The sequence below is a fragment of the Pristiophorus japonicus genome, chromosome 9 (assembly GCF_044704955.1).
Source record: "Pristiophorus japonicus isolate sPriJap1 chromosome 9, sPriJap1.hap1, whole genome shotgun sequence".
Taxonomy (NCBI): domain Eukaryota; kingdom Metazoa; phylum Chordata; class Chondrichthyes; family Pristiophoridae; genus Pristiophorus; species Pristiophorus japonicus.
The window spans coordinates 99,020,874-99,047,803 of record NC_091985.1 but is presented as its reverse complement, the minus strand read 5'-3'; positions in this window follow the sequence as shown (position 1 = coordinate 99,047,803).

Here is a 26,930-nt window from a genome sequence, read left to right as displayed (position 1 = left end):
GCATTGATTTTAATTTGATACTCTCCTTTATTTCCTTGGTTACCCACGGCTGGTTATCCCTTCTCTTACCGCCCTTCTTTTTCACTGGAATATATTTTTGTTGAGCACTATGAAAGAGCTCCTTAAAAGTCCTCCACTGTTCCTCAATTGTGCCACCATTTAGTCTATGTTCCCAGTCTACTTTAGCTAACTCTGCCCTCATCCCACTGTAGTCCCCTTTGTTTAAGCATAGTATGCTCGTTTGAGACACTACTTCCTCACCCTCAATCTGTATTACAAATTCAACCATACTGTGATCACTCATTCCGAGAGGATCTTTTTACTAGGAGATTGTTTATTATTCTTGTCTCATTACACAGGACCAGATCTAAGATAGTTTGCTCCCTTGTAGGTTCTGTAACATACTGTTCTAAGAAACAATCCCGTATGCATTCTATGAATTCCTCCTCCAGGCTACCCCGTGTGATTTGATTTGACCAATTGATATGTAGGTTAAAATCCCTCATGATTACTGCCGTTCCTTTTTCACATGCCTCTTTTATTCCCTTGATTATTGTCCGCCCCACCGTGAAGTTATTATTTGGGGGCCTATAAACTACGCCCACCAGTGACTTTTTCCCCTTACTATCTCTAATCTCCACCCACAATAATTCAACATTTTGTTCATTGGAGCTAATATCATCTCTCACAACTGCCCTGATATCATCCTTTATTAACAGAGCTACCCCACCTCCTTTCCCTTCTTGGCTGCACCTTGAATATTGCGGTCAGTTCTGGTCACTAAGAATCAAGAAAGACTTTCAGACACTGGAGGCAGTGCAGAGAAGAGCCATGAGGCTGATCTCCAATGTTAGGGGTCTATGTTATGAGAGGCTGCAAATTACGGCCCAATAATGCATGAGGAAGGCTATTCAACCCATTTGATTCATCCATCCAGAGATAGCCTAAGGCCAACTTACCCCACCCACCAGAGTCTGCCGGACTGAGAGCAATGTGCACGTAAGTGGGGGGAGGGTGGGGTCGCTTCTTGGGGGAGATTGCTACTTGGGGGGGATATTGCTGTGGGGGTGGGGGGGTTGTGGGGAAGAGACTGGGGGTGGGAGATACTGGGGGGTGACAGCTAAAACATTTTCACAGGTGAAGATGCATACCGTCGACTGAAGATCGACTTAAAACCACCTTTTCCAGGGCGGCGGTATGTCAGTCGTAAGTCATCAATTTGGCAATTTTGGGCGGTATGTCAGTGGTGTGCATGGGCGGATGGTGTGCATGGGTGGATGGTATGCATAACGCTCGGCGGTATGTAGCTGATGAATTTTCCACCGGGCGGTATGTGGGCGATATGTTGGTATTTTTCGATCAATTTCGCGATTTTGGGCGGTATGTCGGTGGTCCGCGGGTGGTATGCGACGGTATGTGCAGCAATTTCGGGCCCATAGTCTACTAAGACGCCTAGATCTCTTTCAGCTTCATCCTTAGCTATTTCAACATCATTGGTTGAGTATACATGTCATCTATTTTTTCTTCCTATGTGAAGCACGTTATATTTGTCTGCAATTAATTCCTTCTGATATTGTCCTGCCTCCTCACATATCTTGCCCAGGTTGTCCTGTTATTTCTGAGCTGCCTCTTCTGATTCCACTACCCCTCCTAGTTTGGTATCACCTGCAAATCTGATCACATTTTAAATCAGATCATTCTGTGATTGAGATCTTTAGCTGTAATTCAACTCTCCTGTAGTCCATTTAAAACAGACCGGCCTTGTATGGCTCTGTTACTGCTGGGGGTGGCACAGATGGTTAAAATCTTGGCAGTTCAACATAACTGGTTTGCAAATGGACCCCGCAACAAATATTGTGAGTGGGGACTTGTTCACAGTTTTGCAGCATTACAAGGGGTCTGTGAAAATTTCTACTGGATGGAGAAATGCAACTTCACAGGGTGGGGATACAATGCCTGAAAAAAAAAACAGTCCAACTAATTCCTAAAAATAGCTGGACTCAGCTTTGAAGGATATCACAACATTCTTTTTTAAGTTTTGACCAACTTTTTATTTGGGGCAACCACTTTTGCAGTCTCTGAGAGAATGTCCACCAGCTGGATAATGAGGTGAAATGCTGAAGAATTATTGGGGATAGGATCATTTAATCCAATTTGACTTTGTATGTTGCCAATCGAATGCAGCAGTCCCTTTCTCAGCACCCGCTGCCCCTTTGCAATGGCTGTTTGGTGAGTTAATGCTACAAAGGCTGACCTCTTGCAACTTTTTCATCATTATTATCTACTTTCGTTTTATAGTTAACTAGGCCTGCAAGCATCAGAGAAACATCCACAGCATGTTGTAAATAGTACATATGTGACTTCTTGTGAATTGGTTACATCACCAGTGCAAGTTGCAATTATAATGTGACTCTTCATAGGAAGGAAGGACTGGAGATTGGTTCTTTGATGGCTAAGTATCAACCCCCTATGCTTATAATGATTTTCATTACTGTATCAAAGCCTTGGGAGACATGTTGAGATTTAAATCATGCTTAGCAGCATTTTTTTTAATGTCAAGTGGAAATTGACCTTACGAGAGCTGCACCTTTAGCATACACATTGGATTAATTGACACACCTTCTGAATTCAAATCTGGCTTTATATTATGCCACATGACACACATGCTCCAATTTCTCTCTAAACTGTTTGTTAAGTGAACAGCCTTAATGAGATTTTGCCTCAGGACGAATCAACTGCAGCGCATTTCGAAAGCATAATGGAAAAACATCTTTCTTCTTTTCAAATTGCTGGGGGTGTTTTATCATGTGAGAATATGTAGATTATCAGTAAAATTTGTAGATAATCATTATGAATATTTTTCTGCATTTAAGAATAACCTCTATTACCAGGCTACAGACTTAAAGGTAAATGCTGTTTATTAGTTACATGCATTTAATCTAAAATTCTTCCTACTTAAAAAAAAATGTGAATGTTCGATAAATGTTCAGTAAATCATCTGCTTGACATTTTAGTCTTCACACTGAAATCCTATCCTGTTAATATTAAATAGAGAGAGAAAAACAAAGAGGGAGAAAGGAAAAGAAAAAGAGAGAGATGGTCGACTGCAGTTTGTAAACTCCGGCTATTTTCTGCACATGCCTATTTTGCCGTGATCTGCCTTTCCCCTCTACCTGCCCAACTAGTTATAGCTCCAGACATTTTACATATGTGATCCTTCTTATTGAGAGGATTAATGGTATTTGCTGGCTCCATATCACAGCTTGAGGTTCTCTGCAGGCGCTGCAAGACTTGGCCGGCTAAACAGCCAGGCAATCAGGTGACACATCCATTATGAAATTAACCCTTGATGGCAAGGGAGCAAAAAGGTCTGAGTGTGAGCCCTTTCATGCCACAACTTTCTGCAGCTCAGGTGCCTTTACATATGTTGCTGCTGTGAAAACAGCTTTACTGTACAGTACATTCAATTACCCTGGAGAATTCCTCGGGAGCATAAATCTAGTCAGAGATTGAGAAAGGAAGGGGCAGCAGCAGAAGAAGCCATGTGCCGTGTGCCAGTGAGCATCACCAATCAGCTACATTCAATTGAGGGCAAAAATTACATTTCATACCCTCTATTGGCAGTCACTTTATGCACATACTTCAGAGGAATCCAATTTAGCTTGAGAGATAGGGACGTTTATGCAGAAAATCTGTAAATGCATGTCCTAATGGTTGTAATGCAGGCACCAGTAAAGCTGAGTGACTGCAAATGAGCAGCTAAGAGAAATAAAACAAAAATCGCAATAGGTTGTGAGTCAGGTGCCTCCGAGAGACAGAAGCTGAAGATAGTTGTCCCAGCTACTGAGATACAGCTACATTATAAGTAATTAATGGAGGCTGCATGAGACATACATGACATTCATGACATACATGAATCTCTGCTTCAACACTGTGGCCGTACAACTAAGGGGACAGGAACCTATGTATTAACTACACCTTCAAAGGTCTTTCTTTTTTAAACACGGCTGTATGGTAATGACACAGGCAAGAGAAGAAAAAAAACTGTGAACCAGCACTGCTGGGCAACGACGAATGAGACCATATGAGCGATACTGGAGCCGTATGCATTCTATTTAGCTGATATCAAACACTGTTTAATGAAAGTTAAATAGTTTCTGTGCAGTGCATGCAAAGGGATGTGGGCTGGAACTGATTAGATTTCCACTGAGGGGTCTGTCAGCATATTGTTCCTCAGATGTATTCCCTGCTCTGAGTTCAGAGCTGCCAGAGTTCCTGCAGTCCATTACCAATACACAAAAGACTTATGCAGATACCAGACACAAGCAAGTACCGGCCATGTTGGGAAAAGGATGGAGGCTTTTGTTCATGGTGTTGATGTAAAAATATATCTTTTTGATTGAAAAAAATGCCAGAATAGTAATTTATTACAGCATTTCATGTAGTGTATCAAGTGCTGTACCAAAAAGGACTGAATGCATATTTTATTAAGGAAAGTACATGTACAGTGAAGATAAGTATTTGTTTGTGCATAATATAGTGTAGTGTCTGTACGCAGTGTCTCTTTGATCTTTGTGATTTCCTGCTCTTAAAGGCACAGTACACTGCTTCTCAGTCTTAGTAGAATGCATTTCAAAATGAGCCTCAGAATCTGTATAGCATTGTCTCTGTGTGGCAGTGCCAGATGTTAACCTATTTTTTTGGACTAAATCCCAATTCATGACAAATTGTGTTATGATAGCAAAGCCTTGATTCTTATTTCATACTCTCCCTAAATTAGGCCACACTAGGTGACTTCATGCAGAAGATGGACATCAAGCAGCACCAGAAAACAGATATCTCTATATACATGAAGTTGCCTATTAACTGAAATATAATAGAGTATTGTAGTCAGTAGTCGTGTATTTTACTTCAGGCAATAGCATTTTTCTTTGTCATGCGTCATAGTGTTTGAAGTTCTTCATGTCTGTGAGGAATGGCCCTGGGTAATCGTACTGGACTTCATGGTTGTTAGAGAGCAAAAACCGCTGAATGAGATATTTGTAAAGTCTGGGTACACATGGAATCATCTGCTCTTGTGTCCTCAGGGGTCGATTATATAATTGCTGATTGTTTTGGGTCTGGATCTGGTGCTCAGACTTTAAAAAAATACATTGGAGGTTTTGTGATTCTGGAACTATCAGATATTTTGGGATTAGTTAGCATTTATGACAAAAAGTGGTAAAACAAAAATCAACAATCAAGTAGGTGGCATGTGTAAATAGGATAGACAATTGAATAATTCACATTTGTTGACAAATGTATTCTGGTTGATAAATATGGTGACATTGACTCCTTCCAGGCTCAATCGTGATAAAAGTAAATCGCTGTCAAATTCCAATTCACTACTGACTGAATAACCATTGGTACAACCATTCCCGTTACACACATGGCAACTTTTTTGAACAACTTTTTTATTCAACTTGCTATATTGAATATAATAGGATTCCACTGTACCTCCAGATATTACGAAAGGTGAAGGTGGTGACTATCTTTAATTATGATTATCGTTGTTACAATAACTTCCTTTGATTAAACACTGTGTGAGACAGAGAGATAGAGATCAATCAGCAATTATTGATTAGACAGAAAGGGCTAGAAATTTGGTTGGAGGGTTGCTAAGGCGCTAATATCGGGCGGATGATAAATTTAGCGGTAGAAATTGTTTAGCGATGGGAACAGCAAAATTCAGTTTTTGTGACCTGAGAGTGTAGAGGAGCGCTAAGGGAAGCATTCCACACTTCTCCTAGGACACTAAGCTGGTGAGTAACTTAATATCTCGTGCTAAAGAGACGGCTTCGTAGCGACCTAAGAGAGGCTTCCCTGCAAAAAAAAAGCGGAACAAAAAACACAAAAAACATTCCTTATCCTGGAATACTGCGTGCAGTTTTAGTTTCCATACTTACGAAAGGATATACTTGCTTTGGAGGCAGTTCAGAGAAGGTTCACGAGGTTGATTCCAGGGATGAGGGGGTTGACTTATGAGGAAAGGTTGAGTAGGTTGGGCCTCTACTCATTGGAATTCAGAAGAATGAGAGGTGATCTTATCGAACGTATAAGGCTATGAGGAGACTTGACAAGGTGGATGCAGAGAGGTTGTTTCCACTGATAGGGGAGACTAGAACTAGAGGGCATAATCTTAGAATAAGGGGCCGCCCATTTAAAACTGAGATGAGGAGAAATTTCTTCTCTCAGAGGGTTGTGAATCTGTGGAATTCGCTGCCTCAGGGAACTGTGGAGGCTGGGACATTGAATAAATTTAAGACAGAAATTTAAGACAGTTTCCTAAACGATAAGGGGATAAAGGGTTATGGGGCGCGGGTGGGGAAGTGGATCTGAGTCCATGATCAGATCAGCCATGATCTTATTGAATGGTTGAGCGGGCTCGAGGGGCCCTATGACCTACTCCTGCTCCTATTTCTTATGCTCTTATGTTCTTATTACTCACTCCAAATAAAGTTAAATCGCAAAAAATAAAAATATCACAAACTTTCCTCATGCAGTCATTCCTTCCTTTAGCACTCCAGGACAGCTCTGCACATCAGCTTTCTCTGGCGGTGTCAGTACGGGGTGCTACAAGTGCCGCGCAAACCAAATTTTGCTTCTGTGTCGATACCGGGGGGCGTTGCACACAGGTGCGATACTCCTGGGCGATACTCCTCAGCGCCACTAATTCAGTGCACTGAATTTATCCGACCAAATTTCTCCCCCAAAGAGGATCTTGCTCAGCAATGACCCAAGGTGGTTGCTGACTGCAATTCTTCCATGGTCTTTGCAATCATGATATTTTTCAAGTTTGTAGGCATGGAGCTGGTCACTTCCACGTGAAGCCTTCATCATTTAAACACTTGGAAAAACAACATTCTTTAAACATCAAGATTGACCTTCAGTCTGTTGGTGCCTTGGATACTACTTCATGAATGCATTGCTATTGGTAACAGCTTAAGCTGTTCTGAATTATTATTTCCACTACAATAGCAAATGCTCGAACAGTTATTCAAAGTGGAGCCCATGGCATGCCTGTAGCCTTAAAATTTTGTGTCTTAAGTTGAATTGAAGAATGCTGAGGTTTTTTAGTTCAAAAACCGAATATGTATCGATTGGTGCGGCAGAGTTAGGTTAGATGTCAAACGTGGGTGCAAATTTCAATGTGGAGTCGTGTGTTTTGTTCATCTTGACCCATAAGAATTTAATTTTTGCTGTCTTTAGTTCAGATTGGCATTGCTTTGCAAAACATTATATGAAACTGAATTATCTGCTTCGCCAGTGTGAGCTAGTCTGGAAGATTACGACTTCATAAAACATTTTACATGGAGCATTGTAATTATGGAATACTGGTTCATATTTCTGAGCTTATTTTTAATATACCTGCATATCAGGTATATTTTAAAATGATTTACCTAACAGTCAAGGTACATTCTTACTACTTAAATCATAATATTTTATACACACTTAGCTCTGGGGCTGTCTGAGACCTTCAACATGCTTGTGCCACAAAGAGATAGAATATGAGTTGAATCTACAATTCAATATACAGTAAGTTCCTCAATTGTGCTGCGATGAGGAGAGGCTGAGCAGGAATGAGGTGCTTTCCTCTTATTAAGGGAAGAAAGAAAAGAAGTCACCCTGTTTATCTCTGAAATGCAAACATGCATCATGTTAGGTTGGTGAAATTGGTCCTCAGGCAAGATGCTTTGGGATTGTGGGGAGTACCATTGTTTTCCTCTCTCCAGGAAGATGTACAATTTGTCTTTGAAGGGAGTTGTTGCCACAGTAAAATGTATCTTGCAAAAAATATTATCATGTTTACACACACAGGATTGTGCAGTTATATATCATCTCCATGTGTACAAAAGTCTCAATTAAAAACCTTTTTTTCCTGTTTCCTTTCTCTCCTCGCTTCTCTCCTAAAGGGGTAAGTTTTGCCAGCAAGTAGTTCCAGGGATAGTAACACCTCTTCAGTACATCATATGTAAACCCAGACAGTAAGTGTAAGCAGGCTATTTGACTGTGGAGGGTATCACAATGGAACCCATTCCTGTTCTCATTTGATATTCACACACAAGCTGTTTCCAGCATGGATCACTGGATTGCAATCAGAGGCAGATACCCTGGCTAATTTTTTCCCCTCTCTAGACTGGGGATATTGAGGTCAATTTCAGATGCTATTTACTAACTCAGCTGAGATCAGCTAGTTTAGTACAGACTCGGAATTGAACTTAAAACTTCTGGTGTGTATAGCTGGTTGGTGGTGGGGGGGGGGGGGCGGGGGTGGAAGCGGATTGCTCTGGCCATTGTACATTGTAACATCATGTGTTCATGAAGATATCCTCTTGCTATTTCCAGAGAAACTATACAGCTGCTGAAAAAAGTGTGTTTACAACTTTACAAAAAATATTGACCAGAGGCAATTGCTGTGATTCCATTTACAATGTCACAACACATACTGACCAGAGCAATTCTTACCCAACTGTGTGGCAAATTATGGGCACTTGAAGCGCTAACATACTGCACCATTATATACAGGCCCAATATGGATATTTTCAACTGAAATAATCTTTTCTTAAGAAAAGTGATAGGCATGTGACATTGCAGCTTTTAAAGTAATATTCTATCAATCTAGTTTTGCGTGTTGCAGAAGACTATTGAATGCGGAGACATCGAACATGCATCTATCATAGTCATGAGCTGCTATTGACAATGTTAGTCAGAAGTCTTCAGTGTTTCTAACTGGAAAACTGTAAATTATGTTTGAAAGATTTTTCCCAGCCTGGCCAACAAAGAACAGTATTCAATTCTTTGTCAACTAAAATTCTTAAAGTTATGGGACAGATCTATACGCAGCTAGCAAACAACATGTAGAAAGATAAGCATTGAACGAAGCCTGAAATGTGAACTCATTCATGAACAAATTTGCAGGTCTACGGGGAAAGGCCAGGGGAGCGGGACTCGCTGAAGTGCTCTTGCAGAGAGCCAGCACCAGTTCGACAGGCTGAATGGCCTCCTTCTATGCTGCAACCATTTTATGATTCTATGATTCATGCAAGTGTTGGCTTTACTATTGCACGGCTATAGAGGTGAATATATTAAATATGGCTGACACTGCTGGTGAGCAGCTACTGATGAGCTTTAGTGTGTGGATTTGCAAAACTATAGTCAGCTTAGAGCTCCCTTGCGTTGGTGAAAATTCTGCCCTCTATGCCCTTAACTACTGGAGCTGATGAAAAACATCTCATTTATGGCTAGTCATTTTGAATGGTAAATATCTCTGTAATGGAATCTCATGACTCTATGGCACACAACAAAGAACATGGATGGAGCTATTGAGCCAAATGGATGACAGATTTGGCTCCAGTTAACCGATGACCACTCTGGAATGAATCACATTCAATGTTTGGTTCCAAAGTATTTTCCCTTGGGATGGCTTGCCCTTTTACTGCAGCAATTTGATCTTAGGGTATTACTGATCTCTCGGTGGTGCATGCAATCAACTACTTGCCCGATGAATCACATTGCTCCCATCATTACCTGTTTGAGCCACAGTGAAAAAGAAAGATGTCAAAGAGGTCAGCACAAGCCCACCGAATGACTCTGGCTCTGTCATGGCTTGCCGGTCCTGCTGAGGGATTATATCTTACTGACTTGGGGCGAATTTCCCAATCACTAGCTGCACTCCTGGAAGTGTCAGAGCCAAAGCTGGCTTTGGGAGTCTGATTCGCCTAGCTGTCGAACCAGAGCAGTGTAGAAAGAATTCCTCAAACGCTGCATTAACTTGCAATGACATTTGATCTGTTTTAAACAGCGGTGTTGGTTTCCTTCAAACTATTGAAGTGAAGATCTCCAGTAACAAATTTGGACAAGCCCCAAAAAAGTCACTGTTCACTGAAAATTTACATTTTCTTTTCCAAATTAAAAGTAACAAAATATTACAATAATAAATGTAGAATGTTCAAGATTATTGTTGCTTTATATTCTTCATACAGGCAGGTAACTTTGTAATGAAGATCTAAAAATTCCACTATGCAAATTGCAGCATACAAGCATTTAACATAACAGAATAGCCTACAGAGGAATGTAGTAAAGGCATATTAAGAATTCTTACATGAATTTTGCTGATTGGAAGTTCTACCCTAGTGATACAATTCCTTCGTTCGATATTCTAATAGAGCATTAGCCAGGTTAAAATAAATGGGTTAACGCCTCCATTAAGATAACGGGTAGTGTGAATTGTATTCAGATGTATTAAATTCATATGCTAATATTCATGTTGCATAATTTCAAGGCCTGAGGCAGTTAATTTTCTATTAGCGCACTTTAGAGTGCATTAAATAAGAGTTCATTCTTCCTCCTGTTTTGTAGTGTCTGGTCTGCAGAGGCCTGTAGAACTTTACTCCGTGCACCTTTTGTGGAGTTGGACATGTCATAAATAATATACAGCTGAGCATCTCCTCAGTACACACCTACAATCTACTGAGTCATTTGTTAAGCTGCTAGCCATGGACACAGGGAGCTCTAAGCTGCAAAAGTTGCCTAATTCTTCTGTTTCGTCCACATGCCTCGAATGCATTTTCTTCTGATTGGCTCAGATTAAAGTGTGGGCGATGGAACATGCACTCAAAAAGTAAAAACATGTGCTGAATTCATTATTTATGAGAGCACTCCTTGCTATTCTTTTCATGCAGCTTAAGGGCTAGTCAATCTCCTGTGCTGTTGCACATGGGGAGTGAAGGCCAACTGTAGTCTGGAGGTGATGGGGGTTGGAGGACAAGGGTTAATTGGGACAGAGTGTGCAGGCATAATTTTGATCCTAATTCAAAGTCATATGTTCTGTCCTTATTTTCTCATAATATTTTGATACAACTTATGTGATTTGGGAAACAATGAAGTAGCATTGGTTACAGCATAGAGTTTCTCTGTGGTAAAGGCTGCGGAGCTCGGAGCTGACAAGCTGGAGTTATGGTGCCACCACTGGCAGGAGGGCATAATTACAGCATGAGAAGTTTACATAGACAATTCAACAAGAACTTATAATGGAAAAGTTGACACAGGAAATGCAAGGAGATGTAGGCTTTTTAATATATTATAAATGTACGCACTGCATGCTTTGACTCATGGAACAGGACAATGAAAATTAAATCTTATAACGTGCCTCAACAGGAGTTATGATTTAATAATTGAAAATGATATTCTATCATAAACAAGTGAAATGAAATGTTTAAAAGGGAAAAAAATTCAAATGCTGAACTCTGAAATAAAAGCGGAAAATGTTGGAAGTACACAAGTCAACAGACGTCTAAGGCCGTGAAATTTCAATGCACCCGGTTTGGGGGCGGTAACAGCCGAGAGGCGGAACTTTTGCTCCAGGCGTGGAAGTCCCGCCCCACTCTCAAAATTGGAGTTACTGCCCCGACAGGAAGTGGAGCGCAAAAAATGTGCTCCACTTCCTCTCTCTGGCGCGCTGACGGGGTGGACGGGTTGGGAGCAGGGCGCATAGCACTGCCGTGTAGGAGAGGCTCTCCCCTTCATTAAAGGGGAGGGCCCAAGCTGCCAACTCTGCAGGGCCCTACCTGGACCACCAGGGAGCGGGGTGTCGAGTTACCAGCCCACTCAAGCTAAGTGCCAGACTGCCAGATTGTGACACGGACCCTGCGTTCAAAGTGGCAATGGGCCGCGACAATTAAGTCAGCATATTTTTTATTGATCCACCCGCCATCTCTGCTTTAACTCCTGCCGCGCCGTTCACGTCCCCTGAAGCTGTTGCTATCATTGCCCGGTGCAGCTTCAGAGATCGCAGGGGCAATTTTTGTTCCGGGGCTTATGAGGAATCCCCCTTTCTAATTGGTTGGCCTGACCCATGTGATCCCAGGGATGCTTCCAAATCACCTGCATACCTGGGATCCATGGCCCGTTACCAGGCATACATCTGGAGGCCCAAGACCCGAAGTCTCCGAAGCTCCGGAGGTAACAGGTACTTTTGTATTTTTTTTCAGGTCAGAGGCGTACTCCGGAGGTACACCACTGACTGCAAATTTCGGCCCAATATATTTTTGAGGCTATATTAGTGACTAATAACTGACAGTTATATTAGTTACCTCCATTTCAGTACAATGAGCATATCTTTTCATCTCTTCCATCCATGCTGGCTGGACTACAACAGCATAAAGATGGTAAAACATTTTACCTGGAACTATATGATCACTTATAAACAGTCACTCATGGGCTTTTTTGAGCAAACCTGCATAAACTGGACAGCAACAAAGTAACAGCTCTCTGGTTTTATATTATTGCTACATAAACCTATTCATCTTTCTTGTGTACGGCAACAGAAATCTGGATATTCTGGCTTATTATGAGTCTATGAACCCTTATTTTACAACCACAACATAACTGAAGACATAGAGCTAAATTTATCCTATAAAACCATCCAGATAATTAAATGTGCTAAATGACTATTTTATAGACTATTACATCTATTAAATCTTTCATACCTCTAATTGTTTGCTTTCCAGAGGTACTGCCAACTGGGGTCGTGCATTTCTGTTGCTATTGTCACACTGAAGCAGCACAAAATACTTTTTCAGCTCCAACGCTGGCATTAATTTCCTACCATTAAAGCTACAGTGTCCCATATCTAGTGATCTGCATCTCAATTAGAGGTCAATGTTCTATATACAGAATCAATCAGCCAGGTGGTCTCTATGTACTCAGACCTTTAGTAAATAGATTAGTGCAAGAGAATGTAAATTATCTCATAATAAGAAAAGTTACTGGGATGAAATAATTAGAAAAATTTAACCAAGTAACAATGCACCGTACATGAAAAATAGATTTCAGTGGAAGTATTTAACATTTCTACTGCTTTTAATATCTGCGGAGGAGAGATTTTTTCTGTGTGCTATTTGTAGCAAACTCATAAAGCTGTTTATAAAGAAGAGGTTTACGGTTTCAATGCATGTATCACACAGAAGAACTCCCCAATCAATGTTGAAGCAGAGCTTTCAAAGTCCAGTAACCGTGGAAAGGTAAATCTACCTCTTCAGAGTTTCCTGGCGCAGATCTTTGAGCACTGGCAGCGCAAATGAAGAACTTGGGGAGTGAAATTCATCTTGAGCGGCAATGCAAAACGAACAAAAGCAAATCTGCAGGAAAGGAAAATAGGCACGCTGTAAAAGGGACTGCTGATTCGCTATTGAAGACATTTCGTTCTACTGGCACAGACTGATTTCAGCGACGAGTTGTAGTCCTAGTGCACAAATTCTGCACTGGGAGCATTAACAATGAAAATCTACCCCAAAATAACAATCACAATGCTCTCATGCGGGAATGGTGGTTAATTTGTACCGCTAGCAGCATAAATCCAGTGTCAAAACCCTGGTCTAGAAAATGTAAATCACACCTTCGTGAGATCACATAAGTAAGAAGTAATGAATGGTGGAGCAGCAAGGGGATAATTTTAACTTTTGCTGGTCGTGTAAAACGTGTGATATCGGATCTGTCGCCTGTTAAACACCTCTGCTGATTTTCTTTTCTAGTGACTTCAGTGGAAAGGAAAATTGGGCGAGATGTATATCGGGTGGCCAATCTGAAATCACCCATTTTACACTATTGCCCAATGTCAAAATTACCTGCGCGCTATACTAGAAATTGATTCCTATCATTCTGTTACTATGATACAATGCATATTAAAACCGCCTTATGAATATACCGGTACAAGACTGACCCATTGGGCTGGTAGACTTACATTGGTAAGTATTTTTAAGTGTGTGCATTCAGGTGAAGCCTACTGTATACACTTCAGTTTCATCCATAGCATGGAGCACCAATGTGCATGGAAAGTATGCAAGTGCAGTGCATGATTCAACTTGTATGTGCCTGAGTGATTATAGCTCAGCTGGCACAAGTGAGGCAGCGTTGTTTAACACGCCTCACTTGTCCAACCTCTCCAGGACTGACAAGGCCATAAATATTTTCACTTGAGAAAAGGAAGCTTTGAGAAACCTCCAGTTTTACTGGGAAATAAAGTGTCGTTCATTCACACACTACATTACTTCAACACATACGAATTGTGTCCATGTTACACCTAGAGCATTGAGAGTAGTTAACTCTTTGAGGAGCTCCTCAGCAGCAATGTAAAAGCTGGACAAGTTTATAGAATTCTAGTGGGGATAAGGCCCAAGCCCCAACTCAAAACCTGAAGTGGTTCAAAACAGATTCATTTGGAAAACAACAACACAACTTGTATTTATAAAGTGCCTTTAACGCAGTAAAACGTCCCAAGGCACTTGACTGGAGTATTATCAAACAAAAAATTACACCGAGCCAAAGAAGGAGAAATTAGGGCAGATGACCAAAAGTTTGGTCAAAAAGGTAATTTAATGGAGCATCTTAAAGGAGGAAAGAGGTAGAGAGCCGGAGAGGTTTAGGGAGGGAAATCCAGAGCTTAGGGCCAAGGCAGCTGAAGGCATGACCACCAATGGTTGAGTGATTAAAATCAGGGATGCTCAAGAAGGCAGAATTAGAGGAATGCAGACATCTCAGGGCGTTGTGGGGTTGGAAGAATTTACAGAGATAGAGAGGGGCGAGGCCATGGAGGGCTTTGAAAACAAGGATGAGAATTTTAAAATTGAGGCATTGCTTAATCGAGAGCCAATGTAGGTCAGCGAGCATAGGGGTGATGGGTGAATGGGACTTGGTTTACGTAGGGTAGAATGTGGGAGGCCGACCGGGAGTGCGTTGGAGTAATCAAGTCTACAGATAACAAAGGCATGGATGAAGATTTCAGCAGCAGATGAGCTGAGGCAAGGGCAGAGACGGGTGATATTACGGAGGTGAAAATAGGCGGTCTTAGTTATGGCGTGGATATGTGGTCATAAGTTCATTTCCGGGTCAAATATGACACCAAGGTTGCGAACAGTCTGATTCAATGACAGGCAGATGCTCAGGAGAGGGATGGAGTTTGTGGCAAGGACCGAAAACAATGGCTTTGGTCTTCCCAATATTTAATTGGAGAAGATTTCTGGAACTAGATGTAGGGCCTGCTGACATCTGTGTAGCCAATTTGGACCCTGCAAATTAGATTTGCTTGGTTCCTTGAAAGGATTGTGATATACTTATAATGCTAGTTCCTGTTCCTCTCCCTCAAGAAAGCTTGTACAGTAGCTGTTATGTATGGAAACTTGTATATACCTTGTACAGCCACCAGAGGGCTCACCCCCTGGAGTCCCAAGGGATCCCACAATCCCTTAGGAGCATAGGTATTTAAGGAGGCCTCACAGGCTGAAGAGGCACTCTGGAGACTTGCATTAAAAGACTAAGGTCACACTTTACTTTGAGCTCACAGTATCTAGCCAGACTCTTTATTCATATATAACAAATGGCAACGAGATACAGATGACGAATACCCAAGGATGCAGAGAACAGTAGGCATCCTGGAGAAATTCTCGGAGGGAGATGATTTGGAAACCTTAGCAACATGGATTCATGAAGGGGAAATCATGTTTAACTAATATACTGGAATTCTTTGAGGATGTAACGAGCATGGTGGATAGAGGTGTACCGATGGATGTGGTGTATTTAGATTTTCAAGAGGCATTCGATAAGGTGCCACACAAAAGGTTACTGTAGAAGATAAAGGTACACGGAGTCAGAGGAAAAGAATTAGCATGGATAGAGAATTGGCTGGCTAACAGAAAGCAGAGTCGGGATAAATGGATCCTTTTCGGGTTGTAAATCGGTGGTTAGTGGTGTGCCACAGGGATCGGTGCTGGGACCACAACTGTTTACAATATACATAGATGACCTGGAAGAGGGGACAGAGTGTAGTGTAACAACATTTGCAGATGACACAAAGATTAGTGGGAAAGCGGGTTGTGTAGAGGACACAGAGAGGCTGCAAAGAGAATTAGATAGGTTAAGCGAATGGGCTAAGGTTTGGCAGATAGAATACAATGTCGGAAAATGCGAGGTCATAAACCTTGGAAAGAAACACAGTAAAAGGGAATATTATTTGAATGGGGAGAAATTACAACATGCTGCGGTGCAGAGGGACCTGGGGGTCCTTGTGCATGAATCCCAAAAAGTTAGTTTGCAGGTGCAGCAGGTAATCAGGAAGGCGAATGGAATGTTGGCCTTCATTGCGAGAGGGATGGAGTACAAAAGCAGGGAGGTCCTGCTGCAACTGTATAGGGTATTGGTGAGGCCGCACCTGGAGTACTGCGTGCAGTTTTGGTCACCTTACTTAAGGAAGGATATACTAGCTTTGGAGGGGGTGCAGAGACTATTCACTCAGCTGATTCTGGAGATGAGGGGGTTACCTTATGATGATAGATTGAGTAGACTGGGTCTTTGCTCATTGGAGTTCAGAAGGATGAGGGGTGGTCTTAGAGAAACATTTAAAATAATGAAAGGGATAGACAAGATAGAGGCAGAGAGGTTGTTTCCACTGGTCGGGGAGACTAGAACTAGGGGGCACGGCCTCAAAATACGGGGGAGCCAATTTAAAACCGAGTTGAGAAGGAATTTCTTCTCCCAGAGGGTTGTGAATCTGTGGAATTCTCCGCCCAAGGAAGCAGTTGAGGCTAGCTCATTGAATGTATTCAAAACACAGATAGATAGATTTTTAACTGATAAGGGAATTGAGGGTTATGGGGAGCGGGCGGGTAAGTGGAGCTGAGTCCACGGCCAGATCAGCCATGATCTTGTTGAATGGCGGAGCAGGCTCGAGGGGCTAGATGGCCTACTCCTGTTCCTAATTCTTATGTTCTTATGTTCGTGGAGCGACTCGACCAATGCTTCGTGGCCAACGAGCTGGAAGGAGAAGCGAACGCTGCCAAATGAAGGGCTGCGGGGCACCAACGTATGGCCTCATGAAAAATCTGCTTCTCCAGCGAAACTCACAGAGAAATCGTACGATGATTTGTGCACACTGAACCTGAAGGAAAGTGTTCTGATGGCGAGGTTCCGGTTCTACACCTACTAAAGGTCTGAAGGCCAAGAAGTGGCGAATTATGTCGCCGAGCTTAGACGCCTTGCAGGACATTGCGAATTTGAAGGACATTTGGAGCATATGCTCAGAGACTTTTTCGTACTTGGCATTGGCCACGAAACCATACTTCGCAAACTTTTGACTGTAGAGACCCCAACCTTGAGTCAGGCCATAGGGATAACTCAGGTGTTCATTGCCACCAGTGACAATACTAAGCAAACTCTCAGCACACGAGTGCTGCTACAAGTACTGTGAACAAAGTGAAGTTATTTTCAAATCACAACATGCAGGGCAGGCCCACAAGCTTGCAGCTGCACGTCCGCAGATGTCTCAGAGTCCACCATCAAGGGTGATGAGTGCTAGGCCACTAACACCTTGTTGGCGCTGCGGGAGTGATCATCATTTCCATTCATGCCGCTTCAAAGGGTACGTTTGCAAGGGCTGTGGAACAATGGGACACCTCCAACATATGTGCAGGTGAGCTGCAAACCACCATGTTGCAGAGGAGGACAGATCCACAGCAGATCACAATGAACCAGAGCCTCAGACCGAGGAGGAAGAGGTATATGGGGTGCACACATTTACCACAAAGTATCCCCCGATAATGCTAAATTAAATGGACTCCCGGTGTCAATGGAGCTGGACACGGGCGCGAGCCAGTCCATTATGAGCAAAAAGACTTTCGAAAAATTGTGGTGCAGCAAGGCCTCAAGGCCAGTCTTGACTCCCATTTGCACTAAACTGAGAACTTACACAAAGGAACTGATTCCCATAATCGGCAGTGCTACTGTAAAGGTCTCCTACAATGGAGCGATGCACAAGCTACCACTCTGGGTGGTACCTGGCGATGGTTCCACGCTACTCGGCAGGAGCTGGCTGGGAAAGATATGCTGGAACTGGGACGACGTCCAAGCGCTCTTGTCCGCTGACGACACTTCGTGTGCTGTGCCCAGGTCTTAAACAAGTTCCCTTCGCTGTTCGAACCAGGCATTGGGAAGTTCCAAGGAGCAAAAGTGCAGATCCACCCAATTCTGGGGACGCGACCCATCCATCACAAGGCGAGAGCAGTACCGTACATGATGAGAGAAAGGGTAGAGATCGAGCTGGACCATCTGCAACGAGAGGACATCATTTCGGCGATCGAATTCAACAAGTGGGCCAGTCCGATTGTTCCAATCCTCGCGAGACAGCACCGTCAGAATCTGCGGTGATTACAAAGTAACTATCAATTGTTTCTCCCTGCAGGGACAATGCCCACTACCAAAGGCTGATGACCTTTTTGCTATGCTGTCAGGAGGAAAGATGTTCACGAAGCTGGACTTGACCTCGGCCTACATGACGCAGGAGCTGGAGGAATCATCGAAGGGCCTCACCTGCATCAACATGCACAAAGGTCTCTTCATTTATAACAGATTCCCGTTTGGAATTCGATCAGCCACGGCGATATTCCAGAGAAACATGGAAAGTTTACTGAAGTCGGTTCCGCGCACGGTGGTCTTCCAGGATGATATCTTGGTTACAGGACGAGACACAGTCGAGCATCTGCAGAACCTGGAGGAGGTTCTTAGTCGACTCAACCACGTGGGGCTCAGGTTGAAACGCTCGAAGTGCGTTTTCCTGGCACCTGAAGTGGAGTTCCTGGGGAGAAGAACTGCAGCGGATGGCATCAGGCCCACCGATTCGAAGATGGAGGCAATCGAGAACGCACCGAGGCCACACAACATGACAGAACTGCGGTCATTTGTAGGACTCCTGAACTACTTTGGTAACTTCTTACCGGGTCTCAGCACACTGTTAGAACCACTGCATGTCTTACTGCGTAAAGGGGACGAATGGGTTTGGGGCAAAAGCCAAGAAATTGCCTTTGTATAAGCGAGAAAATTGTTATGCTCAAACAAATTGCTTGTGTTGTATGATCCATGTAAGCGTTTGGTACTAGCATGTGATGCGTCGTCATACAGCGTCGGGTGTGTATTGCAACAAGCTTAATGAATCTGGGAAATGGCAGCCGGTTGCTTATGCATCCAGAAGTCTGTCTAAGGCTAAGAGAGCCTACAGCATGATTGAAAAAGAAGCATTAGCGTATGTCTATGGAGTAGAGAAAATGCATCAATATCTGTTTGGGCTAAAATTTGAATTGGAAACAGACCATAAGCCACTTATATCTCTGTTCTCCGAGAGTAAGGGGATGAATACAATGCATCGGCCCACATTCAGAGATGGGCGCTCACGTTGTCCGCATTAAACTACGCAATCCGCCACAGGCCAGGCACAGAAAACTGTGCCGATGCTCTCAGTAGGCTGCCATTGCCCACCACGGGGGTGGAAATGGTACAGGCCGCAGATTTAGTCATAGTTATGGAAGCATTCGAGAGTGAGCAATCACCCGTCACAGCCCGACAGATTAGAACCTGGACAAGCCAAGACCCCTTCCTGTCCCTAATAAAAAATTGTGTGCTTCTCAGGAGCTGGTCCAGTGTCCCAGTGGAAATGCATGAAGAGATAAAGCCGTACCAGTGGTGCAAAAATGAACTGTCTGTAGAGGCAGACTGCCTTCTGTGGGGCAATCGGGTAGTGGTCCCCAAGAAGGGCAGAGACACTTTCATCAATGACCACCATAGTACCCACCCAGGCATCGTAATGATGAAAGCGATAGCCAGATCCCACGTGTGGTGGCCCGGTATCGATGCGGACTTAGAGTCCTGCGTGCACAGATGTAACACATGCTCGCAGTTAAGCAAGTCACCCAGGGAGGCGCCACTAAGTCTATGGTCTTGGCCTTGCAAACCGTAGTCCAGGATCCATGTCGACAATGCAGGCCCGTTTTTGGGTAAAATGTTCCTTGTGGTTGTAGATGCGTACTCCAAATGGATTGAATGTGAGATAATGTCGGCCAGCACGTCCGCTGCCACCACTGAAAGCCTGCGGGCCATGTTTGCCATGCACGGGCTACCTGATTTTTTTTTAAGTTAGTGTCTGATATATAGTGGGCATTTTGTGTCTGATTGCCATATGATAAGTAACCACATAGCCCTAGAACTCTGGGAGTATTGAAGATGTTATGATTAGTGTGCATTCATCCGGTCTTTGCTGGTATAGTGGGATGTGTCTAAAGGGCACTTCCCTTCTTTTTTCCCTTTGTCTTCTGAAGGTGCTGAGTCCTACTTTGTTATGGCTACACAGGTGTCAGCAGACCTCTGGTACCTTGCCCAAATCACTATTCTGCATTACTGAAGCTACAAGTCAAGTGTCATCAGACTTTTTGGCCATGCTGCTCACAGCTGATCATGATCTTGTCTGTACCTACTATTCACGTTTGCACACTTTCCAGCAATCATTGAATATGGATGTGAGAACATTGGCTGATTTTTCCCTCCATTGCTCAAAGTAACTGAATTGTAGTGTGCCTACTGCTACCCTGGCTGAGATCAGCACAAACCAGAAATCAAACCTGGAATTCTTTGATTTGTATAGTTTGGTACCTCACAACATGGTGCATTTACACACTAGACCATTAGAGGAGCATCTATTGGGGCTAATCAGAATGTGGAAGTGTAGTATCAGGGCCATGGGATAACATGTAGCCTCACAGAGCCTGGGTCTAGAAATTGGATAAGGCTTGAAAACAGACATGCTATCAACCCATGCCTGTTCTTTTTGATGCAGGCAGCACACCAGCTTCATGCTGCCTGCTAATTTACATGATTGCAGTGTCCAGACCAGTGCTTAGCATGCTGCCGAGTGGCTGCACACTCAGCCAGGGTCCCAGGTTCATGTGAGGCTAGCACCAATTAAAGCCAGCCTGCACCTCTTAAAGCTAGCCAGCACCTCTTAAAGGGGAGGTGCAGTTTGACAAAAGCAGGTGCTGTAAATCATTGCAGAAGGGAGTTTCACCTGGGAAACACATAGGAATGGCACAACATGCTATAGAGAGAACTCCAAGGTTCTCTGACGCAGCACTGGAGTTCTTAATGCAGGAGGTGGAAAAGAGAAGAAAGATCCAGTATCTGCAGGAGGCCCTCCAGACAGATACTGTGAAGCAGATAGTCATGGAGGTCAGTGATCAGTGTCAGCAGTGTTGCCCCAAGGACCTGGAAATAATGCTGAAAGAAGTTCAATGACCTCAAACGTGTTGTCAAGGTCAGTGAATGAATCTTCAAATGTCATATCTCAACAACTGCACCACCAGCCTTATACACTGCTCAATTCACCACGCCCATCACTCATCAACCAACAATCTTTAGCAATCAGGACTCATACCTCATATTGAAATTCTGCACCTCACCCTCACACACTTACCACTGCTGCAACACCCACATCTCACACCTTGCACACACTGTCAGCTCTTCAAACTTGACAGGCACAACACCCAAACAAGTTGTGCCACACTCACTGACACACTTCCCTCTCTCTTGCAGGACAAGGTGGCTCACAACCGCAGGCAGCAGCAGCTAACCGAAGACTGAGTCCATGACCAGCGGCAGGGCTGAAACCATTAAAGATGTTGATATGCTCAAACCTAATCATCCTTCTCACATCCCACTTTCTCCCCTGCCACCGCCCGCGCCCCCACTCCCGCCGCATCTCACAATCTCTTCTGATTTAAAAGCTGTACATGGTGTAAGCTTTCCCTCCCTCCCCTCGCTACAACTGACCTTTTGTCCTTTTCCTTTGAAATACCCAAGAACACCAACCTGGGCAGACAGTGGTGGAAGAGGAAGAGAAGAATGATGATGAAAAAGAAGTAACGTCACTCGATCTGACACTCGCAACAGATACTGGCAATGTGCGTACTTTAGAGGGTAGCTTAGAGATGGTGGCATGCTTGCTTTTATTAGCAGAGGCATAGAGCACAAGAGCAGGGAGGTTATGCTTGAATTGTATAAAACACTGGTTAGGCCACAGCTAGAGTACTGCGTGCAGTTCTGGTCATCACATTACAGGAAAGATGTGATTATACTAGAGAGGGTACAGCGGAGATTTACAAGGATATTGCCTGGACTGGAGAATTATAGCTATGAGGAAAGATTGGATAGACTGGGATTGTTTTCTTTGGAACAGAGGAGGCTGAGAGGAGACCTTATTGAGGTGTATAGAATTATGAGGGGCTTAGATAGGAAGGACTTATTTCCCTTAGCAGTGGGGTCAACAACCAAGGGGCATAGATTTAAAGGAGGTTTGGAGGGGATTTGAGGGGAAATATTTTCACCCAGGGGGTGGTGGGGGTCTGGAATTCACTGTCTGAAAGGGTGGTAGAGGTAGAAACGCACTTAAAAAATAGTGGCACCAATGCTTCAAAATCCACCCAAAGTAAATGGGACAGATTCCACTACACTAGGAGCTCCAGAATACCACAGCACCAGTTCCAATCGAAACACTTCTGTAATATAAAGAGGGCAAATCATCCCCATTTTAAGAGATGGATTTGGCATAGATTTGTTAAGAGAAGGTCGGCTCTGATTAACTTGATTGAATTTTTTGAGGAGGTAACAAAGAGGGTCGATGAGGGTAGTGCATTTGATTTAGTGTATATGGATTTTAGCAAGGCTTTTGATAAGGTCACAAAAGTAAAAGCCCATGGGATCCAGGGCAAAGTGGCAAGTTGGATCCAAAATTGGCTCAGTGGCAGGAAGCAAAGGGTAGTGTTTGATGGGTGTTTTTGTGACTGAAAGGATGTTTCAAGTAGGGTCCTGCAGGGCTCAGTACTAGTCCCTTGCTTTTTGTTGTCAACGATTTAGACTTGAATATACGGGGCATAATTAAGAAGTTTGCAGATGATACAAAAATTGGCTGTGTGGCTGATAATGAAGAAGAAAGCTGTAGACTGCAGGATGATATAAATCAACGGGTCAGGTGGGTAACCTACAAGTCTATGGGTCACAAGCTGGAAAGTGGGATTAGGCTGGATAGCTCTTTGCCGGCCGGTGCGGACACGATGGGCTGAAATGGCCTCCTTCTGTGCTGTAAATTTCTATGATTCTAATTACTTGGTTTGTCCCCTACTCATTCATTGAACAACAGATCATTTCCCAACCATCGCGCAGTGTCTGATGGTCGATGTCTCAGCTCCCATTGCAGAAGCCACCAAATGTCTGAGCACTGCAGTGGAAGTCGTGCAAGTTCAGCTTGTTGCTACGCAAGCACAGACTGCTGCCACCATGGCTGGGTTACCAGTGTTGAAAGGGGCTTGCACAGTGTCACAGCAGTCGAGCAATCTGTTGTCCAGCAGATTACTAGGATTGCTGAGACACTGCCCAGGGAGTAGCAGTGGCTCCGTGGAGGACGAACCTGCTGTCATCTCTCTGGATGACAACATTCATCCTCCCACCACTGCCACTCCCCCAGTGCCCTTACTGTTCCCTGTCAGCCAGCCAGCCCAGACTGCTGCTGCCCATGCCGAGATCGTGCAATCTGAAGCTGGGCCGTCTGCAGTGTCTCCCACTAAAAGTCAGCAGCCTTCCACCAGCCATGCTGCAGCCATTGGGGCAGCTTTGCCTGGGAGCACGAGGGCAGGCAAAGACACACGGAAGATAGACACTAAGGGGATGCACACGTGTGATTAATTGACTTTTGAATGAAATATTGGAATGGTTTGATTTCTAAATTTGGTTTGGAATGTTTGTTTTGTGGTGGCTTTTATTGAAGCATTGTGGCCAAGAGGATGCTGTGATTTTGAGTGAGATCTTCTTCCTCATCCTCCTCAGCCATATGCCTGGTGTGAAGGGAGCAGCACATGCTGGAGCAGGAGAGCGACGGCAGCAAAGAGGGTGACTGGATTGGACATCACCAAGATCCAGGTCGCTGATTGGAGCGTGGAAGGGTACAGCAGGAGCGGTGAGGTCGGGGCGCAGGTGCGGCGAGTGACCATGAAGCGATGTGATCGGGGCCCAGGAGAGGCATGGGCCCAGGGGCAGCACGGGCCAGCCCACACTGCGATATGTGTGTGCACTAGGTCCGTGCAGCAGAGCAGGTCTCCAGTTGTCTTGGATAACCCTTGCCACTGGACCAAGACCTAGCTCTGTCAAGTCCATGTGCTGGCTGGTGTACAATGGCCACTGTCATGCATTCAACTGTCATTGTAATCCATGTATAAACTGACCTAAGTTGTATATCGTGAGAACACAGGTGGTGGGAGACACTCCTAACCTGGACTTTCAGGTATAAAAGGGGAAGCTCCACCCACCTTCATCACTTCAGTGCTGGAATAAAGGTTACTGGTCACAGAGTGACCTTCTCTCAAGTATGGGCCTCATGTGCCAGGAAAGGGCTTTTGATAGAGCATGCAATTTGTTATGCTCCAACAATCTGTTAACGCTATATGACCCATGTAAGAAACTTGTGTTAACGTGCGATGCGTCGTCCTATGGTGTCGGGTGTGTGTTGCAGCATGTTAATGCCAAGGGTCAGTTACAGCCCGTAGCTTATGCCTCAGAAGTTTGTCCCAGGCAGAAAGGGGCTGCGGGATGGTAGAAAAGGAAGCGCTTGCATGTGTATATGCAGTAAAAAAAATGCACCAGTACCTGTTTGGCAGGAAATTTGAGCTGGAGACAGATCACAAACCCCTTACGTCCCTTTTGGCCGACAACAAGGCCATAAATGCAAATGCATCGGCCCGCATACAGAGGTGGGCACTCACGTTAGCCGCCTATGACTATACAATTCGGCACAGACCGGGCACTGAAAACTGCGCCGATGCACTCAGCAGTCTCCCACTAGCCACCACCGAGGGGGCAACCGAGCATGCTGCGGAGATGGTCATGGCTGTTGAAGCTTTTGAAAGCGAAGGCTCACCCGTGACAGCCCATCAGATCAAAGTCTGGACTAATAGAGACCCGCTACTGTCTGTAGTCAAGAAATGTGTCCTGAATAGGGACTGGGCAGCCACGTATGGGGCATGCTCTGAGGAATTTAAACCATTTCATTGATGCAAGGATGAACTCTCGATTCAGGCCGATTGCCTACTATGGGGAAACTGAGTTGTCATGCCCGAGATGGGCAGAGAGGCGTTCATCCGAGAACTCCACAAGGAGCACCCGGGCATTGTCATGATGAAGGCAATTGCCAGGTCACATGTTTGGTGGCCAGGGATAGATGCAGACCTGGAACTTTGCGCCCAGGGAAGCCCCCCTTAGCCCCTGGTCCTGACCCGCCAAGCCATTATCACGCATCCATGTGGACTACGCAGGTCCTTTCATGGGAAAAATGTTTTTGGTTGTAGGAGACGCCTACTCCAAATGGATTGAGTGTGCCATTTTAAATTCAAGCACATCCTCTGCCACAGTAGAAAGTCTACGGGCAATGTTCGCCGCCCATGGTCTACCGGATGTCTTGGTCAGCGACAATGGCCCGTGCTTCACAAGCACTGAATTCCAGGACTTCATGGCAGGCAATGGAATCAAGCATGTCAGAACGGCACCGTTCAAGCCGGCCTCAAACGGCCAGGCGGAACAAGCAGTGCAGATAATCAAACAGGGGATGCTCAGAATCCAAGGGGGTTTCCTACAAAGCCACTTATCAAACCTCCTGTTGGCCAATAGATCCCTACCACACTCGCTCACAGGGGTTCCACCTACAGAGCTGCTAATGAAAAGGACACTCAAAACCAGGTTATCCCTTATACACCCCACCATGAAAGAAATTGTTGACAGCAGGCACCGGTCACAATGTGACTACCATGACGGGAATGCGAGGGCGCGATGTATTGATGTCAATGACCCTGTCTTTGTCCTCAACTACGCTGCAGGGCCCAAATGGCTCGCAGGCACTGTGATTGCCTAAGAGGGGAATAGGATTCTGGTGGTTAAACTTATCAATGGACAAATCTGCCACAAACATGTGGATCAAACAAAAAGGAGGTTCAGCAACCCCATAGAAGAAGCAGAGGAAGAACACGATGTAGAGTTTACTCCACCACAGGTGACTGAATACCGGAACCAAGTGGAGGAGAGCCCAGTCACTATGGGTAGTCCGGACAGGCCTGAAGCACCGCAAGCAGCAGACACTCAGGCCAGCGCCCAACAACCAGAGCTCCAACTCAGGCACTCTACAAGGGAGCGTAAACCACCAGAGAGACTTAACCTGTGATCTCAATAAGACTTTGGGGGGTGGGAGGTGATGTCATGTATTCAACTATCATTGTAATCCATGTATAAACTGATCTAAGTTGTACACCGTGAGAATGCTGACCACTAGGTGGTGAACTTGTGGGAGACACTCCTAACCTGGACTTTCAGGAATAAAAGGGGAAGCTCCACCCACCTTCATCACTTCAGTGCTGGAATAAAGGTTACTGGTCACAGAGTGACCTTCTCTCAAGTATGGGCCTCGTGTGCATTTGTACTGTATAGTAAGGACATATCAGCCACCACATATTAAAAAAATCCACTCACAGGCATCTTCCACCCTTCGACATGTAGTTCTGGACTTGGAATATTAGGTCCTTCATTGAAACACCTGTGAACTTTTTGCCGTGGAAGCAAGTCATCCTCGATACGAAGGACCGCCTATGATGATGATGGTGTGAAGGTCTGTACCCTCACGACGCCGAGGTTCAGGAGCATGCAGCAGATCACGACGAATCTTGAGACACGTTCTGGCGAGTCCTGCAGGGCTCCTCCAGAGCGGTCCTTGCAGCGGAAACATTGTTTAAGGACACCAGTGGTTTGCTTGATCACATTCCATGTGTCAGGAAGACTTTTGTTATATTCCTGCTGTCCACGTGTGCTTGGGTTGTGCACCGGAGTCTTGAACCAGGTGGTTAGCGGATAGCCCTTGTCGCCCATTAGCCATCCTCTGCTTTGTCGTGGTGGTTCAACTGCAGATGGTACAGTGGATCTCCGCAGAATGAAGGCATCGTGACTGCTGCTAGGATACCGAGTATTGACCTGCATAATACGCTGAGCAGGGT